General features: G+C 36.4%; 1 long non-coding RNA gene across 1 annotated transcript; it reads left to right on the top strand.

Annotated features, from left to right (window-relative positions):
* Window positions 1–8087: 8087 nt before the first annotated feature.
* On the top strand, window positions 8088–8693 carry LOC149960520 (uncharacterized). The gene is made up of 3 exons (XR_016478640.1): window positions 8088–8223; window positions 8279–8366; window positions 8599–8693. It is a non-coding gene; the product is annotated as an uncharacterized LOC149960520 (long non-coding RNA).
* The last annotated feature ends 1112 nt before the right edge of the window (window positions 8694–9805 follow it).

Here is a 9805-nt window from a genome sequence, read left to right as displayed (position 1 = left end):
GTAATCTTAGCAGAAGGCGATCAATGAAGACATAAAACAAAATTCAACTAATAATTTATTGCATGGAATCAATGATTATATACTAAGGTGAAAAAATGTGACGATTATAAAATACTAAATTATCAAAAAATGATAAGCGTAAGTTCGATAATAAAAATGATTCATCCTTGGCTAGAGCTTGTGAGGCTGGCGGGTACTCAGAGTGAACGTACAGTGCCAGTTGTTGGAGCACCTTTATGGCTAAATAAGGTGCAACTGCAGTTCCGTACGCCACCGTTGTCAGTTCGTAATCTTGTATGGCCTCTTGTCTGTGGATTCTCCAGACAATTCATTGTTAGCTAGCATCTTCAGGTCTTATCAGAATCTGCCGATATATCTTTTCGATATCTGCAGTCAGGGCAATGGCATGGCATCTGAAACGAATTAAGAAATTTACGAGATCATCTTAAAGCTTCGGACCGGTAAGTAGTATGGCGTTCAATGATATGCCATTAGATGTCTTCGCCGATATATCAAAAACTTCTCGAATTTTTGTCGTTTAACTTGATTCCTTGAAGACCACATGATGCGGTAAATAATACGCATTTTCAATATTCTTCTTTTCTACTGGTTTAGTAGTGTCATGTATCCGTCCATGAAGGCTCTATACTTGTGATAGAGTTGAGTTTTTACTCGCAGTCGTCGTTCAAGGTGTTCCAGTCTTCGCACCACTAGTGCTCTCGAGGTTCCAAGTTTCTCGGCTTCATCTCGGATCGGTAACTACACGATGTAGTGGCCGCTGGAGTCGCGTTTATGATTATATTGTAAGATTTGTTCGCATCTTCTTTCAACTGCCGTCAGGTTGACCTTCTCTCCAATTTCTTCTAGTCAGGGTTGGCAAAATTTGAGTTTAAAAAAAAAAAACAGAAATACTGTTTTTTTTTTGTTTTAAACAACTCTTCTTAGTTTTAAACTGTTTTTATTTCTAAGTAAAAAAAACACGTTTTAAACACTAAATAATTGTTTTAAACTCTTTGTAGTAACGCTTGTAGATGGCGTTACAATCTTAAAAAGTTAACCTTTTTACCTCGGTCGTGGGTTCGAACGTCAGTTAAAGTTCTCACGCCGTGTGAGTCATTAAGGTAGATGTATTAAGGTTGAAAGGCGAGGGAACGAGGTGTATATTTGGTTTTGGTTTTATTTTTACATTGAATTTCGGAAGTTTAGGAAGTCGAACTGACTCGAATAGAAATTAGAAAGTCGTAATTAGATTTTATCTCGGATTTTGTTTAAAGCGACTAGTATAATGAGTTTAACTGGTCGAAAAAAAGATCCAATATGGACTTTTTTTTTAATATTACTGAACCAAATGAAAATAACCAAAGCTTCCGAACTAAAACAACTAGAGCGAGGTGCAAGAAGTGTCATACGGAGATGGTAGGACTGGTTGCTAGAATGAAGAAACACGTTGACATTTGTCTTACCACATTGGAAAGTGCAATAGATATTTCTGACAATAATAGTAAAACAGATGAGGATAATCTGGATGAAGATGACATACCCCTAGCTAATTTATCAACTCTAGGACAAGAAGACGTATTTTTTGATTCGACGTCGCCTTCTGAAAATGAAATAGGTTGGTGTCATTTTAATGATTTTACTTCATTTATTTATTTTAATAATTATCATATTTATTTTGTTCTTTGGTATTTGTAGTACCCCGGGCCCTTCCTCAACGACCATTAACTCCTGGTAACACCAGTTCTGCCAGTGGATCTACTATATCTGTACCCTCCAGATCCTCTACTCCGTCTGAACTGTCACTCTCCAATCACAAAAGAAAATCTCAGTCAGTAATCTCCAACTCAGGGTCATCGAGTGCTAAAATAAGTAAATTTGTAATTCGTACATCCGCATCCGAAAAGAAACAGCTTGATTTGCAAATCGCGTGATATACGTATGCAACCAATTCGGCTTTTCGTCTCGTTGAACATCCAGAATTCATCAAATTGATCAATAGTTTAAGACCAGGATATACACCACCGTCGCGTCGTCAAGTTGGAAACCAGTTACTCGATGAAGTATACCAAAGTGTTTTGACTGAAATGAAGAACAATCTGAATGGAAAAACAGTTTGAATGTCATTAGACGGCTGGAGCAATGTTCACATGGAACCTGTGATTTGTGTTTCAGTGACCGATTTGTTAGATGATACATGCCATTTAGTCGAAACTATTGACACTGGAGCACAAAAGCATGATGCTGAAAATTTATATAACCTGGCTGTGAAATCTATAAAAAATTGTCAGAAATACAACTGTATTGTGAAGAGTTTTGTCACCGATAACGCATCAAACATGGTAAATATGAGAACCCGTTTGGCAACTTCGGAAGATCTCGGTACAGTGGACATTATTACCTACGGATGTTCTGCGCACATATTCAACTTGTTGGCCCACGACATTGATAAAGAAAACCCAGGAATAAAGGAGCATGTTAAACAAATTATAGAGTACTTTAAAAACACTCATTTTCTGGCTGACAAATATAAAGAATCGGGCGGAAATAAATTAGTTCTACCCTCTGATGTTCGATGGAACACGTTGGCTGATTGTCTAGAGTCGTACTTGAAAAATTGGCATATTTTATCTAAGGTGTGCAGCGAAAATCGAGTAGCTATCGATAAGGATATATCGAAAAAAGTGTTTGACATGAATCTGAAAATGAACACAGAAGATTACCTGAAGAAACGGAAAATTATTGCAGTGGCACTAGATAAAGTACAGGGAGATAAATGCACCATTTCCGAAGCTACTAAAATTTGGATCGATCTTTTGGACGAATTTAAAATTCAATTTGGAGTGGCTGAGGAACGTAAATGCTTGAATCGATTTAATATGGCCATGGCGGCCATTCACTTTTTAGCATTTTTGCTAGATCCAAGATATCAAGACACAACCTTAACACTTACAGAAGAGCAGGTAGAAACAGCTTTAGAATATGCAAACAATTTCCATCCAACTACAATGCCAGATATAATTCGTTTCAGAGCGCAAACATCTCCATTTAAGTCATATTTGTTCTCCAAACTCTCTCTTGAAGGTTTAAATACATTTACATGGTCGAAAGCCTTAAGAGGTCAAATTAAACAAGGAACGTGGGAACTTGTTGAACAGCTTCATAGTGCAGTCGCATCTTCGGCAGGTATAGAACGTGCATTTTATTCTTTTGGTTTAGTTCAATCAAAGCTGAGAAACAGATTAGGGACGGAAAAGGCATCCAAGATGGTAACAATCTTCAAACAACTCAACAGAAAAGATAACACATGTGAAACGTTAGATGTATAATTTTGTGCTTTGTAAGTTTAAAGTTTGTACATTACTTGAAAGAAATAAAGAATTATTTCAACGCATTCTTGAATTTTCTTATAAAAATTCTTGATTAAAATACGATTAAAAAAACCTGTTTAAAACTCTTAGTCTAAAACGTTTATAACCAATTGGTGGTTTTTTTAAATCGATGTTTAGAACAAGTTTTAAACATTTGTTTTAAACATTTTGTTTAAAATTTGCCAACCCTGCTTCTAGTTACCAGAACTTGGCGAGTTGTTCTTCTAACGTACAATGGTTAAATTGAATATGGGTCGTACTGACTATTGGTTTTTCGGCGCCCAATCTAACTGCAATTGTCCACCCGAAGATGGCGTTGAATGCTCCGGGATACCCAGGTTTACCAGTAATCTTCCCATCTTGTACTACCGCTAAAAACACGTCAGCTCCCAACAACGTGTCAATTTGTCCCGGTATATTGAATGTTGGATCTGCTAACATAAGCCTTTTCGTATGAGTCCAGGTTCTTGGAATGTAGGCGGTATTGGGCAACTTATCGGTGGTTGAGAATTAGCGCTTGAGTCCTGATGTTGTATTGGGGATCAAGCTTGGATAGTAGCTTCACGATGACTTCACCGCGGGAGCGCCCTATCCCCGCACTTCCAATTCCTCCGATTTTCGCCTGGAGCTGTGTTCTTTTGAGTGGCAATTTCTGAGTGAACTGTTCGGAAATGAGGCTCGCCTGGGATCCTGAGTAAAGTAGCGCTCTGCCAGTCCAGATATGCCCATTTGCGCCTTCGAATTGAAGGATTATTGTACACTTCTAGCAACTTCCTGCCTTGCAGTCAGATCTTGGATGATCCCTTTTTAGGCAGTTGATAGCTTGATTTCTTACCATGTTCCAACGTTCTTCAATTCATGCCTGATATAGCGACGGACATATGAAAAATGTAGTGAGCTCACCACAAGTATAACAGGAATTTTCTCGTACTGAAACATGGGTCGTTGGTTGAGACGCAGCCAAAGCTCTTGCACGCTGCTCCAGGAACATTGACAGCTCTTGATATGTAAGTCTGGTTGACCCCGTTAACGATAGTTCCCACTGATGGCGGGATACCTGGTCTAATGTTTCTCTAACAATGTTAAGTAAGATGGCGTCCCAATGCTCTACGGGTTCCTTGAGTACCTTTAATGAGCGAATACTTTCCGCCGTCGTATCGATCAATTGTCTAAGTGCCGTTGATGGTTGCTCCTTGACGCAGGATTGGCTGAATAGACGTTTGATATGAGCGCTAATGATTTTCCTTGTATTATTGGATCGGTTGAGCAGGATACTCCAGGCCTCCAAGTAGTTGCCATCGGTGACGGGAATTGAATGGATAAGTACCGCCGCTTCGTCTCGAAATGATGATTTTACGTATTTAAATTTCAGTGCTCGAGATAATGATCCATTGTTGTGCACAGTAGTTGCGAATAGGTCATGAAAGTGGTACCAATCTACGTACCTTCCTCCAAAGGTTGGTAGCTCAAGCTTCGGTAATTTGATGTCTCCTGATGGTTGGCTTATTGGTGGCGGAAGCTGGCAAACGAGCGTATTGAAAAAGATGACCAATGAGTCTATCCGAATGACTAACCCGTCGTACTCCTTTTTATTGGTATCGAAGTCTGCAACGGGGCTCTTCGCTGCAATGACGTATTGTAGCGCATCTAGTTCTGCTGATACAACATCTACCTTGCCTTTGTACAAGGTGATTAACATAGCTGTTAATGGTGTGGTAGAGTGGCTGAGGACCACTGCTTCCAGTCTGGTGATTATACCCTTGATTGTTTCCATCTTGTTGAGAAGGCTATCCATGATATTTCAAGTTGAATTACTGTAGTTGACTCTTGACCCGTCTTTACTGCTTCAATTGCGGAAACCAATTCTTCGTAGTTAAGTTGTAAAGTTAACCCGACTAGAATCTGGCTCGACGGACCAAATTGTAATTCTTAGCAAAAGGCGATCAATGAAGACATTAAGTAAACTGCAACTACTAATTTATTGCATAGAATCAATCCGATAATACTGGAGACAATTTCCAGGAGGGTTTATGATTAAATACTAAGGTGAAAAAACGCGGCGATTACAAAATCGTAAGTTCGATAATAAAAACGATTACGTTATCAACAGCGGCCTAGTGTCCGTACGAGGATCCCCGACTTTGGTCCCCAACCCCGACTGTCGCAAACTAAGTCGGGGTTTTCCATTTTTCGGGGTTATGGTTTCGTAATGTAAATTTAAAGTTTCGCGCCGACGCAGCCCACTAAAATCCTAAATATATAAAATATCTAGATAGGTTCATTCTCTGCCTTTTTTCGTGGGCGAGAATGGAATGATCCGAATGACCTTCGGCTGATGCCGCTGACGTAGTTCTCGCTTGACGCTTGACACCGACTTGTGTCGCTTTTTTTAAGTTTTAGTTTCATAATTGCCGTTGTTTCGGGCTTTCTCAGTCTCCGCAGTTACAACGTTTGTAAATAACTTGTGAAAATATGAAACAACTTACTTAAACAATTAGAAAGGATGAAAAAAATTGCGAATAAGTAAATAAGTCCATTAAGAAAAGGGATAAAAAAGCTAAACCCCAAACAAATTTGAAGAAATTTAAAAACAGCTCGTACTAATAGGTCTTGGACCAAACACAAATATGCGACACTCGGACCAAATAGATCGTCGAGTGCAAAACTAAATGAAATTAAATAAATTAGCCAGAAATTCCAACGGTAGACCGGTTTCGTTCTATTTGGGACTCGTCAGTAACGTGCGGGAAATCTGGCTTGCGACTATTAAACCGTAAAGAGAAACTAAGCATAAACATTATAAATTTCGAAACGAGTTGCGTAGCAACGGAAAACCGAAAGGGGGGAGGGTGGTGGAGAATAGTATACACGAAATTTATTGTTAAAAGGAAAACATTAAAAGGAAAAAATAGGACGAAACCGTTCTACCGGTGGAATTTCTGGCTAATTTATTTAATTTAATTTAGTTTTGCAATCGAAGATCTATTTGGTTCGAGTTTCGCGTCTTTCGGTTTGCTCGAAGACCTATCGGTACGAGCTTTTTCTAAGTTTTTAAATTTCTTCAAATTTGTTTAGGGTTTAGCTTTTTTATCCCTTTTCTCAATGGACTTATTTACTTATTCGCTAATTTTTCATCGTTTGCAATGTAGACCATAGGTGGTTCCTTTTAACGTTACTTAAACAATTGCAATGCCTAAGCATAAAATTTCAATAAAAAACATTATAGACCTGTATTTTAATATCTACCTATCTTATCTATTGTTACTATTACTATTAGTGCCTAGACTCAGAGGCTGGCTGACACAAGATACACTATCTAATCTAAACCAGTAAAATTGGGGTATTTTTATAATTTTTCTATTCATAAATACAAAGCATTTTCCATCCCCGACTGGTTTTTCACGGGGTTAGACCCACCCCGACCCCGACTTTATTTTGACCCCGGACGAACGCTACAACAACCCGAATCCAGAAAATATCATTTTCGACTCAAAATCCCGTGAAAAACCCGTAGAACTTGATTCGTACCATTCATTTGAAACACCCTGTGCATGTATAACAAATAGAAATAAAAAACCTACTTGGTAGTATTGACCCTAGCAGTGAACAACTCTCATTTGACGAGTACGTAATTGTAAGATTTTTGAACAAACACGTTGCGTAAACAAGTCAATAAGCCTATAAATAATATTATATATTCAGAGTTAAACTGAAACTAATTATACAATTTGAGAGTTTGTTTGAAAAATCGAGGAAACTGGTCATCAAACGCAATTTTTAATCGCTCTTATGGCCGTTGCTTTGGCCGAGGTAAAGTCCACTTTTATTCGGAAATTCAGATTGTGGTCTACAAATCTTTTTCCAAAAACCAAGATTTCATTGCCTTTTCTGAATTTTTTCCTGAAAAATCAATATTCCCAACTTTGATATACTGAGTTCATTAATTAGCTAAGTATATTATATCATTGTTATGAATTTGCGTGCAAAACGTTCTAAGCCAATATCTGAATGTTTATTAAACAATACTTTACAATTTATTATTTGCATTACAGTCCATATGTGGTTCTAATTAACTTATCTTTTGATATATTTTATTTTATTCTATTAAATAAAAAATACTTTAATCAAAGCAGTTGGAAGGTTGATTTAAGGGGTAGTTGGGATCTATGAAGGCACAGATATTGGAATTTTTTTAGAATTAAAGAGTTATTTTTTGGAATTATTTTAAAAAGCAAAATATATTTCTAAAATAATTTCCATCGATTTTCCTCACCTTTTATAGATTTTAAAACCCTTTCCTTAAATTTGAGCCTTGAAACTGTAAACAGTAAACTGAAAAAATTTTAAATTGTAAAGGAGTACGCGTGTTTAGTTCAGAATTAAGTATATCCCCACGTATCCCGCCGTTGGCGTGGCCGTTACACATATCTCAACCTGATTAATCAGTTATTGTGTGTGTGCTGGTGTCTAAGGCCTAGGGTCGACACCGTTGTGTGCGAGTCTCAAACAAAAAAAAGCCCTGTACAGACGTCTGCTATGCTGTCGTAACAGGATTCTGCAGTTTTGTGTTTCAACTTTCAAACTACTACTCGGAAAATATTATAACCTTAATTAACATGCTGTTTTATATGTTAATTAAAATTTTGTATTAATACATAAGAAATTAAACGGTTAAAGGAGTTTGCAACTTTCTATGTAAGCTAATTCTCTTAATGAATTTATAAAACAGACATGTACTAATTTCTATCTATCCAAGTCTGCACTTATTATTTTAAACTTCTGGTTTAAAGTAGAATTATACATCAGTATTTAAATTTGGCATGCATAATGATCCTCACAAGTCAAGTAACCGCTGGTAGTAAAAAAGGTAACATTTAGAGTTACATTAAAATGACCACATTTCTTTCTAGAAAGGCCTGATGAAATGTGTGCAGTTACACTGCAGTACCCTGTTTGAATTGTTAAAGGGACTTTCAAGAAAGACTTAGTTGAATTGAAGTAAGTCATTTAGTCGTAACTTTGGTTTCACAATGTATGGAAACTGAATTACGTATTTTAAATTGAGTAGAGGGTCTCTTGGAAGCAGTGGCGTAAGTAGGAACTCCGGGGCCCCTCCGCGAAAAACAACTCGGGGGCCCTCCCTGCGCCGCGGGGTCTGCGGGGGCGCTATTTACGCCACTGCTTGGAAGTCTTTTTAATATAAGAAAATTCATGACTTATCTTTTCTAAGCTAAAGGACAAGACACATGGCTCTCCTTGCACTTGCAGGTTCTCTCTATAGGAAGAAAATATCATCTGTTGTTCGTGAAAATAGAAGCTATAATTACATCCAAATTTCCTCTGTTAACTTGAACAGTCTTGATTAAATTTATTGAAAATCTCTTTTATTGATGACGTTTTTACTAGTTTAGTTTCTATAATGAGTTTCAGCAATTTAAATGCTGTAATTTTACACGTAATCCCTTACAATTTAAAATTTTCTCATTTTATTGTTACAGTTTCAAGGCTCAAATTTAAGGAAAGGGTTTTAAAATCTATAAAAGGTGAGGAAAAACGATGGAAATTATTTTAGAAATATATTTTGCTTTTTAAAATAATTCCAAAAAAATAACTCTTAAATTCTAAAACATTTCCAATATCTGTGCCTTCATAGATCCCAACTACCCCTTAAATCAACCTTCCAAGTGCTTTGATTAAAGCATTTTTTATTTAATAGCTGTCCCTTTGCTCTGCCTGACAGGGCATATTATTCCTAAAATTAATAATTTAAAATAAAAGCCATAAGTTAGAAAATAAATAGGTTTAATTTTAAATATATTTTGAACAGAAATTTTAATATTATTGAATGTAATTTAATATATTGAATATTATTTTAAATATTTTACTTAATATTGGGAAATAATGATGATAATTGGTTATGTCAAATTGAGTTTTAATTTCCCATTAAGACTTAGATAACAAGATAATAGGTGTATAACTGGTTCTAGTAAGCAAGTAAAATATGCTAATTTTGGTAAAACTTTCATTAAAAAACAGACCCTTGATGAGATAGTGTTTATGGGTAGCATAGCATGATTTGTGAAGAGCTTTTAATCGTTTACTTTTATCTCAATCATGTATCAAGAGTTTCCAACTCTGCCGAGCTTTCAAATTAAAAACCAACCATGTGTACAGGGTTGTTTGATTTAAATCAAGTTGATTTAAATCAGTGATTTAAATCGCGATCCTTATCAAATGATTGTTTTCTTTAAATCGTTGATTTAAATCAGTTCCTATAAAAGATTGTTTAAAAGGTATTGAATTTCCATTAATGAGAGATTTACTATTGAATTATTATATTCTAGACCAATATTGTCATTATATTACACTATTACCTATCACTACCACGATCCCTTCCCCACCTCATTTTTGGTTCTTTGAAAATAATGGACTCTCCC

This window comes from Leiobunum rupestre, chromosome 1 (assembly GCF_980474605.1).
Source record: "Leiobunum rupestre chromosome 1, qqLeiRupe1.1.hap1, whole genome shotgun sequence".
Taxonomy (NCBI): domain Eukaryota; kingdom Metazoa; phylum Arthropoda; class Arachnida; order Opiliones; family Sclerosomatidae; genus Leiobunum; species Leiobunum rupestre.
Note: the sequence above shows the minus strand (reverse complement) of the source record. Positions and strands in the feature narration are given on the sequence as shown.